This window comes from Helianthus annuus, chromosome 6, assembly GCF_002127325.2.
Source record: "Helianthus annuus cultivar XRQ/B chromosome 6, HanXRQr2.0-SUNRISE, whole genome shotgun sequence".
NCBI lineage: Eukaryota > Viridiplantae > Streptophyta > Magnoliopsida > Asterales > Asteraceae > Helianthus > Helianthus annuus.
The window spans coordinates 101,896,828-101,910,609 of record NC_035438.2 but is presented as its reverse complement, the minus strand read 5'-3'; the positions used below and the strand labels follow the sequence as shown (position 1 = coordinate 101,910,609).

Sequence of the window (13,782 nt, the reverse complement as noted above, 5' to 3'; positions counted from 1 at the left end):
ACATTTATGTTACATTCCCTATTTTTTTAGAAAAAAAATAAAAATGATACGTAGGCTTTATTTGGGTTTTCTCAACTCACATAGGTTTTCTATTTATCTTTCCCCTATTTATATATAGTTTTACAAATAGTTGATTTGTATATATGATTATACGGATAAGTGACAAGGGGCTAAAGTTTCAAATTGTTGGATATACTGAAAGGGAATGCAGGTGAACTTCAAACGTTATTTATGAATATTCTTCATCTCATCATTCGGTTTTAATTAGATTTGTATTTATTTTGTGGCTTACATTCGGTTATAATTAGTCTTTGCAAGGCTTGCATTCCAGATGTTCATAGAAGCTGTGATTATTGTTCTTATGTACTGTTCTTTGCTTGTTATCACGAGATGCATGATGGAAACTTGCATTCGAAGATCGAAAATTTATAAGAGACAAAAATGATTAGAACCAAACGTTCAAAAAACAAACCTTGGAGATTTTTATCCGATGGACGTATAAGCTATCCACCTAAGCATATCGGTGGCGTGACAGAGTCCTTTTGTGTTTAACGTCTTTCTACCAGTTATATCTCATGAAAGATCTAGAAGAAATCGAACATCGTTTACTTTGTCATATTCACCTCAAGAAACTAAACAGGCTATCCAATCCTTCCCCATGTTCGCTATGCCGGAGAAGATGATCGGATAGCCCGTTCAGTTTCATGAGATGAATACAACGAAGTAAATGTTGTGCGCTTTCTTCTAGATCTTTCGTGAGATATAACCGGTAGAAAGACGTTAAACGCAAAAGACCTCTGTCACAGCCACCGATACGCTTAGGTGGACAGCTTATACGTCCATCGGATAAAAATATCCAAGGTTTGTTTTTTGAACGTTTGGTTCTAATCATTTTTGTCTCTTTTAAATTTTCGATCTTCGAATTCAAGTATCCGTCATGCATCTCGTGATAACATGCTAAGCACAGTACAAAAGAAAAGTAATCACAGCTTCTGTTTACATCTGGAATGCAAGCTTTGCAAAGACTATTTAAAATCGAATGTAAGCCATAAAATAAATACAAATCTAATTTAAACCGAATGACGAGATGAAGAAAATTCATAAATAACGTTTGAAATTCACCTGCATTCCCTTTAAGTATATCCAGCAATTTGAAACTTTAGCCCCTTGTGACATATCCCTATAATCATATATACAAATCAACTATTTGTAAAACAATTAATATATATATTGCGTAAACTCAAGAAACCTTTGTAAAAAAACCCATGTAATGTTTTCATTTAAAAAAAATAGGAAATGTAATATACATATATTTGAACATTTTTATAAAAGAAAAAAAACACCTAGTAGTTTTTTTTTAAATGTTAAAAATTTCATGTTACATAAAATATATGTCCAAAAAATGTAGCATACAAATTTTGAACATTTAAAAAAAAACTAGTAGGTGCTTTTTTTCATTTTTTTCTAAAAATGTTCAAGTACATTCATGTTACAATGTTACATTCCCTATTTTTTTTTTTAAAAAATAAAAATGTTACATAGGGTTTATTTGGGTTTTCTCAACTCACATTGGTTTTCGATTTATCTTTCCCCTATATATATATATATATATATATATATATATATATATATATATATATATATATATATATATATATATATATATATATATATATATATATATATATATATATATATATATATATATATATATATAGATTTACAAATAGTTGATTTGTATAAATGACTATAGGGATATGCCACAAGGGGCTAAAGTTTCAAATCTGGACATACTGAAAGGGAATGCAGGTGAATTTCAAACGTCATTTAAGAATATTATTCATCTCATCATTCGGTTTTAATTAGATTTGTATTTATTTTGTTGCTTACATTCGGTTTTAATTAGTCTTTGCAAGGCTTGCATTCCAGATGTTCACAGAAGCTGTGATTATTGTTCTTTTGTACTGTTCTTAGCTTGTTATCATGAGATGCATGATGGATAATTGCATTCGAAGATCGAAAATTTGAAAGAGACAAAAATGATTAGAACCAAATGTTCAAAAAACAAACCTTGGAGATTTTTATCCGATGGACGTATAAGCTGTCCAACTAAGCATATCGGTGGCTGTGACAGAGATCTTTTCCGTTTAACGTCTTTCTACTGGTTTTATCTCATGAAAGATGCAAAAGAAAGCGCACAACGTTTACTTTATCGTATTCACCACAAAAACTGAACGGGCTATCCGATCCTTCCCCATGTTCGCTATGCCGGAGAAGATGATCGGATAGCCCGTTCAGTTTCTTGAGGTGAATACGACGAAGTAAACAGTGTGCGCTTTCTTCTAGATATTTTGTGAGATATAACCGGTAGAAAGATGTTAAATGCAAAAGACCTCTTTCACAGCCACCGATATGCTTAGGTGGACAGCATATACGTCCATCTGGTAAAAATCTCCAAGGTTTGTTTTTTGAACGTTTGGTTCTAATCATTTTTGTCAGTTTCAAATTTTCGACCTTCGAATGCAAGTATCCGTCATACATCTCGTGATAACAAGCTAAGCACAATACAAAAGAACAATAATCACAGCTTCTGTGAACATCTGGAATGCGAGCCTTGCAAAGACTAATTAAAACCGAATGTAAGCCACAAAATAAATACATATCTAATTAAAACCGAATGATGTGATGAAGAATATTCATAAATGACGTTTGAAATTCATTTGCATTCCCTTTCAGTATATCCAACAATTTGAAACATTAGCCCCTTGTGTCATATCCCTATAATCATATATACAAATCGACCATTTGTAGAGCTATATATATGTATATATCTATACTATATATAATATACATATCCAAAGGACTTCTTAAGGTCTTTAAAATTTCCTTAAAACACCCCTAAAGCATAATGTACAAGTGTTTTAACCATCAGAAAACATCCATTTCCACTTATACCCTTCAACTAAAAAAAACACCGATACATCAGGTTTCACTCTCATTTCAAAACATTTCAAAATGCCCGCTTCCCTGCTCCTCTCTCTCTCCGGCGATTCCAGATCTGGATCTAGGGTTTTTCTCCATCACGTTTCTACTACTCCAATTCCTCATGGAAATCATTGGAATCAAACTCAAGTCTAGGTTTTGAACTTCACGGAGTAAGTGCTTTTCTGGATTTTGTCCAAATTCATTGGAATTTTATATTGTAGATCTAGGTTTCAAACTTTTGATATGAACCGATTTCGTTGAGGTAATTATTGTTTGGATCTGTAAATATGAAATCCGTACCATTTGTTTTGTTACAGGAGTTGAAGATGATGCAAGCTGTTGTTTTAATTGGTGGTGGTTAGCAACGATAGAGATGGTGGTGGTCTGCGGCTTGTGGTGGTAATGGTTAGCGTCAACAGATTCTGGTGACCCAACCTAGGGTTTAGAGTTTCGACCAGATTCTGGTAGCCCTATCTAGGGTTCTGACCATAACCCTAATCCGGTGAAAGTTGTAGATCTGGTCAGTAAGGGAATGAAAACGAATTTCGTGTTGTGTGGTATACTGTATCTCTCATTTCACCATTTTTAAAAAATTTTAAGTTATAGCAAAAGATGAGGTTTTAATTTTAGCTAAGGTTCATAAAAACTTCATTAGAGATGATGGGGTTTTAGTTTTTGAAATGGGGGGTTTTGAGTTTAATGGGGTTTTAGTTTTTGAAATGGGGGGTTTTGAGTTTAATGGGGTTTTAGTTTTTGAAATGGGAGGTTTTGGGTTTAACGGGGTTTTGAAGGGATAGCTCAAAGGTAAATATTTGGGTCCTGTCAAACCGGGTTAGGTTGACCTGGAATTTACCTGGAACTTCAAAGAAAATGAAGAGGTTCTGACCATAACCCTATCTGTGTAATTTACCGGTGAAAGCTGTGTAATTTGTTCTGAAAGCCACCGGGGTGATGCTCGAAAATGGCAGTGGTGATGATGGTCATAGGTGGTGAGACAGTGGTTAGAGTGGTGTTAAAGTTGGATCTCCTAATCTTACTGTGTTAGTTGTGGTTTGGAGCCGGTTTCGTTAGAAATCTGAGAAAATTGTGAGGGTTTCGTGTTGAGTATGCGTAAATTTGTGCTGACTTTGGTTGTACTGATGTTGAAAACAATTTATTATGTGATAATTAAGAAAGTTATAGTGATTGATCGTTTAATGTTGATATGGAGATTAGCAATAGTAAGGAATTGATCGATGAATTTGGAACTGGTAAAGTTTTCGTGCTAGCAATCGTCTTAATCGGTAAAGTTATCGGATACTGATTTGCTTCTTTTTCTATCATGGATGTGAATAATGCAGGTTTAGTTTTAAATCTACTTGTTGTTTATCGTCTGTGAATAAGTTTGGATCTGGTTTCGTTTGCGATCTGAGTAAGGTGTTAGGTTTTGTGTTGAATATGCTATTTGTTAAAGAGGAAAATTTAGTATGTGAATTAAGCAAGTCATTGTAGCTGATCGTTTAATGTTGATATGGAGATTAGGAATAAAAACAGGGGTGCAGTTTTGAGTTTTATATAATCACCTATTTGTTGTGACGTGCTGTTGTAACTACCTTGTAAATATGCTTGCATGTTTTCCCAGCCAAGAATAAGTGTTACCATAAGTGAAGAATTTGATATGTCAATCAGTCAATTTGGGTATTATATAATGTGCAATTGATTGTGTTCTGTATAATGTATAAGTTGTGTTTTTTTTTTTTTCAATTGGTGATTAGATTGATCATGTTTATGTGCTAACAATGATGTGTTACAGGTTGACTATTTGCAATTTCAATCGCAAAAGCCAACAAGTTAGGAACTGTTATTGGGACTACCTATTCTTGTGTTGGTGTCGATAAGAACGGTCACGTTGAAATCATAGCCAACGACCAAGGGAATCGTATCACACCATCATGGGTGGCTTTCACCGATTCCGAGAGGTTAATTGGTGAGGCAACAAAGAATCAAGCGGCTGTAAACGCCGAACGAACTATCTTTGATGTTAAGAGACTTATAGGGAGAAAGTATGACCTTATCAAACATTTTTTCACAGATTCTCGCTTCCGATATTTTGGCCGAGATTTTAAACCGAGATTCTGGCCAACCTCCGATAACCGATATATCGGTGATATAGCGCCGATATTGACTGCATAGGTTGCCAGTATCTTGACAATTGATAATGGTGTTTTTGAGGTTCTTGCCACAAATGGAGAGACCCATCTTGGAGGTGAGGACTTTGACCAAAGAATTATGGAATACTTCATCAAATTGATCAAGAAGAAGCACAGAAAAGACATTAGCAAGGACCACAGAGCTCTTGGAAAGCTAAGAAGGGAAGCTGAGCGGGCCAAGAGAGCCTTGAGGAGCCAGCACCAGGTCTGTGTTGAGACCGAGTCACTCTTTGACGGATTTCTCCGAGCCATTGACCAGAGCTCGATTCGAAGAGCTGAACAATGACTTGTTCAGAAAGACAATGGCAATTTCTACAGTTGAAAATGTATGATGGTGCTGATATGGACGTCTTCCAGGTTACAAGCTACTTGAACTCTAGCGGCAATTTCTACAGTTCTTTATTAGTTTCTTAAAAGTTCATATATATATTTTTTTCTTTTATGTTTTTACCAAATTGATCTCTCTAAATAAACTATGAATGCTATGATTGGATCTAAATGATAAGCAGATCTAACATTTATGTTATGCTGATGATATACACCCTTTGTGTTACAGAACTAACAAATTTTTAAGAGTTGCAACTTTCCTCGACCAAAGTGACATATCATGGGGTTGTGTTTCTACAACTTTAGTGAAGCAGAAACTAGAGCTAAAAGCCAAAAGCATGGAAGAAGAGATTTCCAGATTGCAAAAGAGTTTAAGGTGCTGTTTGTTTTTTCAGATGTAAAATGTCTGTAGTCTGCGAACCACATCTGCAGGCATCTGCAAGAGAAGATGTGGCCCAAATATCTGCAGTCTGCAAGAAGAAGAGGGTTTGTTTTTTTTCTTCAAAAACAACTTCAACCACACAACACACACAACCTCCATCTCCGTTGGTCAGCCCACCCTCATCGACACCAACCTCCATCTCCGTTCAAAACCCATTCAGTGTGGTCATGCTCAGTTCAAACAAAATTATTGTAGCAAATCAATTCCAATTCAAGTGTTTGACCAATATTCATATGATGAAGCTCTACCTTATTCTTGGTTAATTCAAACCAATTTTCTTGAATTAGGACTGTTTAGTATGGTAACAGTGAAGTAGGGTTCAAATCGGTAACATGTTTTAACTCAAGTTTAAGGAAGATGAAAGGATTGGCCAATCGAGGATGTTGAGATACGGCACCAATTTGTTGTCACAGGAGTAAGGGCTACGGGTGTCTCGGAACATTGGTAGAGAGAAAGAAAGAAGAGGCAGAGACATACCTGATGGCGGCGACGTAGAAAGGTGCTGCAGTGGTGACAGGCGGCGGTTGATGATGATGTCCGGCGGTCGTTCAGAGTGCGAAGGATGGAGGTGAGCGGTTCAGGTTAGAGGGCGGTGGTCGACGGCCGGTTCCGGTGCGGATGAGAATGAACCGGCGGTGGTTGTGAAAACCGGCGACTGAGAGGGGTGTGGTTGACCGGTGGCGAAGACGGCTGAAGATGAAGGCCGGCGACGGGCGGCGATTCAGAACGGAGATGGAGGTTGGTGTCGATGAGGGTGGGCTGACCAAGGGATGAAATTGGTGGTGGCAGGGGAGAAGAGGAAGAAGAAGGGTGTGTGAAGATCTGATTTGTTTGTGAAGCTATTATCCATAGCTTTTTTTTTAAGCTATTAAAAGCCATTTTAAGGTCTTCTTTTTTTTTTTTAAACAAACAGTCTTCAAGGGCTTATGTCTGCCCGCCCGCAGACATAAGCTCTTTGTAGACGATATAAGCAAAAACAAACACAACCTAAATGAGAGAAATCTGTAGCTTCACGCATCATCATCTGATGCTGCAAAGGTTTACATTCTTCTTTCATTAACATTTTTATAAAAACATACTGCATAGTGTGATTCTTGCATTGCATCTAAGTTGCTTGATTTGATCATGTTTAGTTTAAAGATTTATACAAATTTATGATATCGAAACAATCTTTTCTGGGCTACATTTTGTCTGTTTCTCTTCAATTTTGAGTGATTTTTTTTTTAAAGTGGAACATATTATTGTTTCAGTTTATGGCTTGTTCTATGAATGGTTCAAAGAGTGTGTTTTCCAAATCTATAATACTCTGTAAGTTACCCATTTTGGCCATATTGCACTTAGTATTCCATTTGTTTGTTCTTATGGCCCAACTGGTCTTTTGCTCTGTCAGTTTGGAAGATTCTTTATTTCAAGTCGTTTTGTTTGATTTTATTTGAATCATGGGACGTCATTCTCGTTAGCATGATGGTTCTGTTAATTTTAATTAGGAGATGGTAAAATTTAGAAGACTGGGCTTTGTTAATGGTTTCGCATGGTGATAATGGGACCAGTTTAATTTGTGTTTGGAGAGTTCACTTCAATACCAGCAAAGGCACGGAGAATAGCAGGTTTCTTGTTTGCTTAGGTTTTATTTGTGCGGGCATTATGTTGGTCCAGAAAGTTGACTTAATTACTGGATTTTGGAAGCCCTTTTATAGATATAGCGACCCTTACCGTAGGCCCATGTATGGGATTGTGACAAAGCTTATTAAGAGGGGCCTTAAATGTTGGTGTATGAGCAACCATCCTGTATAGAGGTGCACAAATAACCTGAACCCGGAACTGAACACGGAAAAAAAACCCGAACCTAGGTATTAGAAAACTGGGTTTTTTAAAACCCGAACCCGACCCTACCCGTAGGGTCGAGACCCTACAGGGCTTTTTAGATCAATTTCTTGGTTTTAGAACATAAAAAGGATCTGTTTTGTCACTTTCTTTATGATCTGAGTGTTTGTTTTTTGAAATAATCTTAATAGTTTATGAAGTTGGTTTTATAAAAACAATTACGTTATCCTACACCAACTTTTAAACTCGTAGTTTATGAAGTTGGCTACACGTAACTAACAACCTTTAATTTTCTTTGTTGTAGAGTACGGGCTTGGTCTCACAATAATGGGCTTATATTTGTAATAAAAAACGAGTCTAGATTTGAAGTTTTAAGTAAACTAAAGCAAATAATGTTAAAGAGTTAAAGTTCATGTACAAAGAGCCTTATCGTACAAAACAAAAGTTCATGATCATTTGTAGGGTAATTTTGATAATTACTTTACGAGGAAATAATGACCCATCATGCTTTTTTATCTTTTCACCCTATTCATACGTTTTGTATAATAAGAGTATTTGTATTTGATTTTTGTCATAACATTTAAGCTCTTCTCACACAACAGTTTACAACTTCTCTATAATTACAAGTTTCATACAATCTGTCAACCCATCTACTACATGTATAACTCACACTGATACTAAAAGAACTACTATAATAAAACATTGTTGTTAATAGTTAAGCTTGCATTCTTAATGAGTACTGCATCAATTATGGTTGGTTAAATAAACTTTCATAACCGAAACTCAGTATAGTTAACCCTCAATAATAAACCGACTTTGCACACTCCTACTTTGTGCTTTGTGTAATTTTGCTACGTCTTTGTAAATTGTCTCCATTGTCAACAATTCAAATGGGGCTTAAGTTGTGGCGCCTTTACATGCGAGAAAAAGCTATGTAGGCTATGGGTTTATGTTGCGACACCTTTGCATTTGCTGAAATGGGGCTAACCATCTTGAATCGGTTCCTATTAAATATGTGATGGATCCACGTATATGTTTAAAATTTAGACAACACAAACTGTGGGTTTGTAACTATGGACATAACTGCATTTTTATTTGTCATCTAATTACATTTTCGTTTGAGTACTATACAGTGTATCAAGAGATAATCAATAAACTAACAACAAACGAGTATCGTATTGCAAAGTTTCACCCTTAGAATTACTAACAAGTGTTGTGTTTTCCGTTGCATCGCGAATTTGGATTTGGTTATGGCTCAAAACCGAACTGCCACGTACATAACGCTAAACTCACCAACCTAAGTGATATGTTTCCTGCCGCATCGCGCGGGTAAACGACTAGTATATATATATATATATATATATATATATTGCGTAAACTCAAGAAACCTTTGTAAAAAACCCATGTAACATTTTTATTTTTTATAAAAAATAGGAAATGTAATATACATATATTTGAACATTTTTATAAAAGAAAAACAAAAAAACACAGAGTAGTTTTTTTAAAAAAAAATGTTAAAAATTTCATGTTACATAATATATATATTCAAAAAAATGTAGCATAAAAATTTTGAACATTTAAAAAAAAACTAGTAGGCATGTTTTTTCATTTTTTTCATAAATATGTTCAAGTACATTTATGTTACATTCCCTATTTTTTTAGAAAAAGAATAAAAATGTTACATAGGGTTTATTTGGGATATATATATATATATATAGTTTAACAAATATTTGATTTGTATATATGATTATAGGGATATGTCACAAGTGGCTAAAGTTTCTAATTGGTGGATATACTGAAAGGGAATGCAAGTGAATTTCAAACGTCATTTATGAATATTCTTCATCTCATCATTCGGTTTTAATTAGATTTATATTTATTTTGTGGCTTACATTCGGTTTTAATTAGTCTTTGTAAAGCTTGCATTCCAGATGTTCACAGAAGCTGTGATTATTGTTCTTATGTAATGTTCTTAGCTTGTTATCACGAGATGCATGACGGATACTTGCGTACGAAGATCGAAAATTTGGAAGAGACAAAAATGATTAGAACCAAATGTTCAAAAAACAAACCTTGGAGATATTTATCCGATGGATGTATAAGCTGTCCACCTAAGCATATCGATGGGTGTGACAGAGGTCTTTTGCGTTTAACGTCTTTCTACCGGTTATATCTCATGAAAGATGTAGAAGAAAACGCATATCGTTTACTGTGTCGTGTTCACCTGAAGCAACTTAACGGGCTATCCGATCCTTCCCCATGTTCGCTATGCCGGAGAAGATGATCAGATAGCCCGTTCAGTTTCTTGTGGTGAATACGACCAAGTAAACGATGTGCGCTTTCTTCTAGATCTTTCGTGAGATATAACCCGTAGAAAGAAGTTAAACGCAAAAGACCACTGTCACAGCCACCGATATGCTTAGGTGGACAGCTTATACGTCCATCGGATGAAAATCTCCAAGGTTTGTTTTTTGAACGTTTGTTTCTAATCATTTTTGTCTCTTACAAATTTTCGATGATCTTCGAATACAAGTATCCGTCATGCATCTCGTGATAACAAGCTAAGCACGATACAAAAGAAAAATAATCACAGCAGCTTCTGTGAACATCTGGAATGCAAGCCTTGCAAAGACTAAATAAGACCAAATGTAAACCACAAAATAAATACAAATCTAATTAAAACCGAATCATGAGATGAAGAATAGTCATAAATGACATTTGAAATTCTCCAGCATTCCCTTTCAGTACATCCAGAAATTTGAAACTTTAGCCCCTTGTGTCATATCCCTATAATCATATATACAAATCAACTGTTTGTAAAACTATCTATCTATCTATCTATCTATCTATCTATCTATCTATCTATCTATCTATCTATCTATCTATCTATCTATCTATCTATCTATCTATCTATCTATCTATCTATCTATCTATCTATCTATCTATCTATCTATCTATCTATCTATCTATCTATCTATCTATCTATCTATCTATATATATATATATATATATATACGACAAAGATCCGTTAGGAACTACCCTTTATTGCGAGAACCGCGAGAACGAATGTGAACACAACAAAAAATGCCTAAAAATAGCTAAAAAAACACACAATGTTTTTTTAATATTTTTTATAAAGAAATGCTACTTTTAGTAGCCAAAAATAAAAAAAAAACATTAAAAAAATTTTTTTGCTACTAAAAGTAGCGATTTTAACATAAAAATATTTAAAAAGAATTAGGAATAAGATCGATAGAGAAGGTCTGACCAGCTAAGACGAGGTTACAGCCCTTAACTATGTGTGTGGCTTCAAGACTTTTACCGTTTGCTAGTTCTACCGTGTGTTTGATGTTCAGAAGTGTTGGAGTGCGCTTAAGCATTTGGCTAACTTTTAAGGACACATAACTAGTATCGGCACCCGAATCAAATAAAACAGTAACAAAGAAGTCGTCCAGAAGAAAATTACCCATCACAACGTTGGGATCGTTCCTCGCATCACCCTGACCAATCACGAAGGCACGACCTGGGGCGCCATTGCCATTATTGTTACCCCCGTTGTTGCCTCCATTGTTGCCTCCATTGTTGTTCCCGTTTCCTTGGTTGTTGTTGTTCTGATTCTGGTTCAGCTGAGGACAGTTCCTCTTAAAGTGGCCTTCAGCGCCACACTGATTCGCATGATGTGATGGTGGTTCTGTGGAGCTTGTTGATGCTGCTGCTGGTGGTTCTGTGGAGCTTGTTGATGCTGCTGGCGATTCTGATTCGCATGACGTGAGCTCCTACAATCCTTTGCTTCATGACAAAACTTGTTAGACCTCAGACAACGACCCTTGTGGCACTGCCCGCTGTGGTGCAAATTATATCGATTGCACTTAGGGTGATTTCCCTTGTACCCACCCTGACCTTGATTCCCAGAAGACTGCTGAATGGGACCCCTGTACTCATCTATCTTTCTCTGCTGAGACTGAACAGAAGTAGAACCCTTGCTCGAAATTCCATCCCACTTGCGCTTGTTATCACTGGGAGCATCAGTCGTAGTAGCGCTAATACGCTTGGGCAACTTGTTCTGCTCAACTGCCTAATCGGTGAGACGATGAGCCAACTTGATGATTTGCTTAATGGTGCCAAGATTAGCTGAGGTTACGTGGCTTTGAATTTCTGGCACCAAGCCCTTAAGGTACAGCTCGATACGCTTGATAGGAGGATCCACCATAGTGGGACACAGGATAGCTAATTCGTTTGACCTCTTTGTGTAAGCCTCGATTTCAGACCCTGTCATCTTCAGATTGAAAAATTCTACCTCCAGCTTGTGGATGTCGTCACGACTACAGTACTCTTCTTTGATCAGTTCTTTGAAACCGTTCCATGGGGTGACATTAGCAACCGCCAGCCCTAGCAGTTGAACCGGTGCTTTCCACCAGGTTAACGCAGCACCTTCGAGTGTTCCAGTAGCATATTTCACCCTACGATCTTCAGGGCATTCACACATCTCAAAAACAGACTCAAGCTTCTCGAAACAATGAAGAAGGCCTACAGCTCCTTCTGTGACGCTGAAGGTACTAGGTCAGCAATCCATGAATGTTTTGAACGTGCATACATGAGGTTGTGCATGTTGACCTATTGCGCGAGATTAAAAGACAAGGTTAAGCACGAGGGTTGGTTTGGGAAGGTAGGACCTAAACATCCTAAGATGGGTTGATATGGCAGGTTATACCGCCTGCAGGGACAGCTTCGAGTGCCTCAGCAACTCGTTCATTGATCAAAGCCGTCAACTGGGCTTCAGTTAGGTTGATACGTCCTCCGCGTCCGTTCATGATCTTCACAACGAAGCAACGTAAGTGAGAAAAGTGTCGCGAAAGTGCGTAAGTGTGGGTCGATAGTAGAGAGTAAGCATACAAGGTTCAAATAGCAATTATCACGTTAATTAATGCAAAGTGTGGACTATCTAACCGACAATATAACATAAATCATTCCACCTATTGTGTCGAGTCTTGCACGTGGAGCGAAGCATTGTTGTGGATTGTTGAGCACTGTACAGGTTATAGTCTGGTTTTTTCAAAAAGCTTTTCTCTTTTTAAAACCAAGTTCACTATAACCAATGGCTCTGATACCAATCTGTCACACCCCCAAAATCCACCATGCGGAGTATCACCGCTTGGAGGCGTGACATGACCAAGATCGAGCCACCAATCATATTGAACAACACAATTAAATAAATAAAACCAACCATAATACGATTGGTGACCAAAAGAAAGTAAACCGACTTTAGGTTAACAGCGGAAGCATAATACGTAAAGTTAAAACGTAAGTTCCATAGTTCATAAGTTTAAAGTTCAAAACGTAAGTTTAATAGGTTCATATGGATTAAATATTAAGCATGGAACATAACAATCCATATCCCACAACGACCTCCTCCTCGTGCAAGCTCCATAAGCATCTAGCAACCTGTAAGGCATGTAACAACGAGTCAACAACAAAGTTGAGTGAGTTCACGGTTGGTTGATTAGTTTTAAGTTGTTTCTGAAAATGTGGTTTGACTTTCGTTGGCTTATTTGCCGTGGGGGTTACCCCATAGTTGAAAGTATGTTTAACCAGTTCCTTTTATTACCCAAACCATATCCATAATCAGTGGGGTTTCCCCATGTGAACCACTAGACCGTACCATATCGACTACTAACGAAAATAAGTTGTGCCCTACATCAGTGTCTTTCATCACTGATAGTTTGCCATAGTCCATTAGTACACGCCCGTCCGACTGGCACGGTGTGAGGTTTGTTAAACCTAATAGCGCGCTATTAACTAATGACCCGCTCGCCATTGGCCTCGACGATTAAGTCGATATAAAATGAGGGACTTCATGATAGAGTTTTGTCTAGTAAGTTTTAAAGTTGTTGTCCTACCCAAGGAGAACGAACGTACGTATTCTACCCAAGGAGAATACGCAGGATTAATATTGGCATCCTACCTATGGAGGATGGCCGTACATATCCTACCCAAGGAGGGTATGTAGGTTCCGTT

At 36.8% G+C, this 13,782-nt stretch overlaps 1 long non-coding RNA gene across 2 annotated transcripts; it reads left to right on the top strand.

Annotated features, from left to right (window-relative positions):
- The first annotated feature begins 2,990 nt into the window (after positions 1-2,990).
- LOC110865775 lies at positions 2,991-7,112 on the top strand. Of its 2 annotated transcripts, XR_002550954.2 has the most exons (4): positions 2,991-3,155; positions 3,303-3,505; positions 4,778-5,531; positions 5,731-7,112. It is a non-coding gene; the product is annotated as an uncharacterized LOC110865775 (long non-coding RNA). The 2 variants fall into 2 exon arrangements; XR_002550952.2 differs by lacking the exons at positions 4,778-5,531; positions 5,731-7,112 and having other exon boundaries at positions 2,993-3,155; positions 3,303-4,225.
- Positions 7,113-13,782: the final 6,670 nt, after the last annotated feature.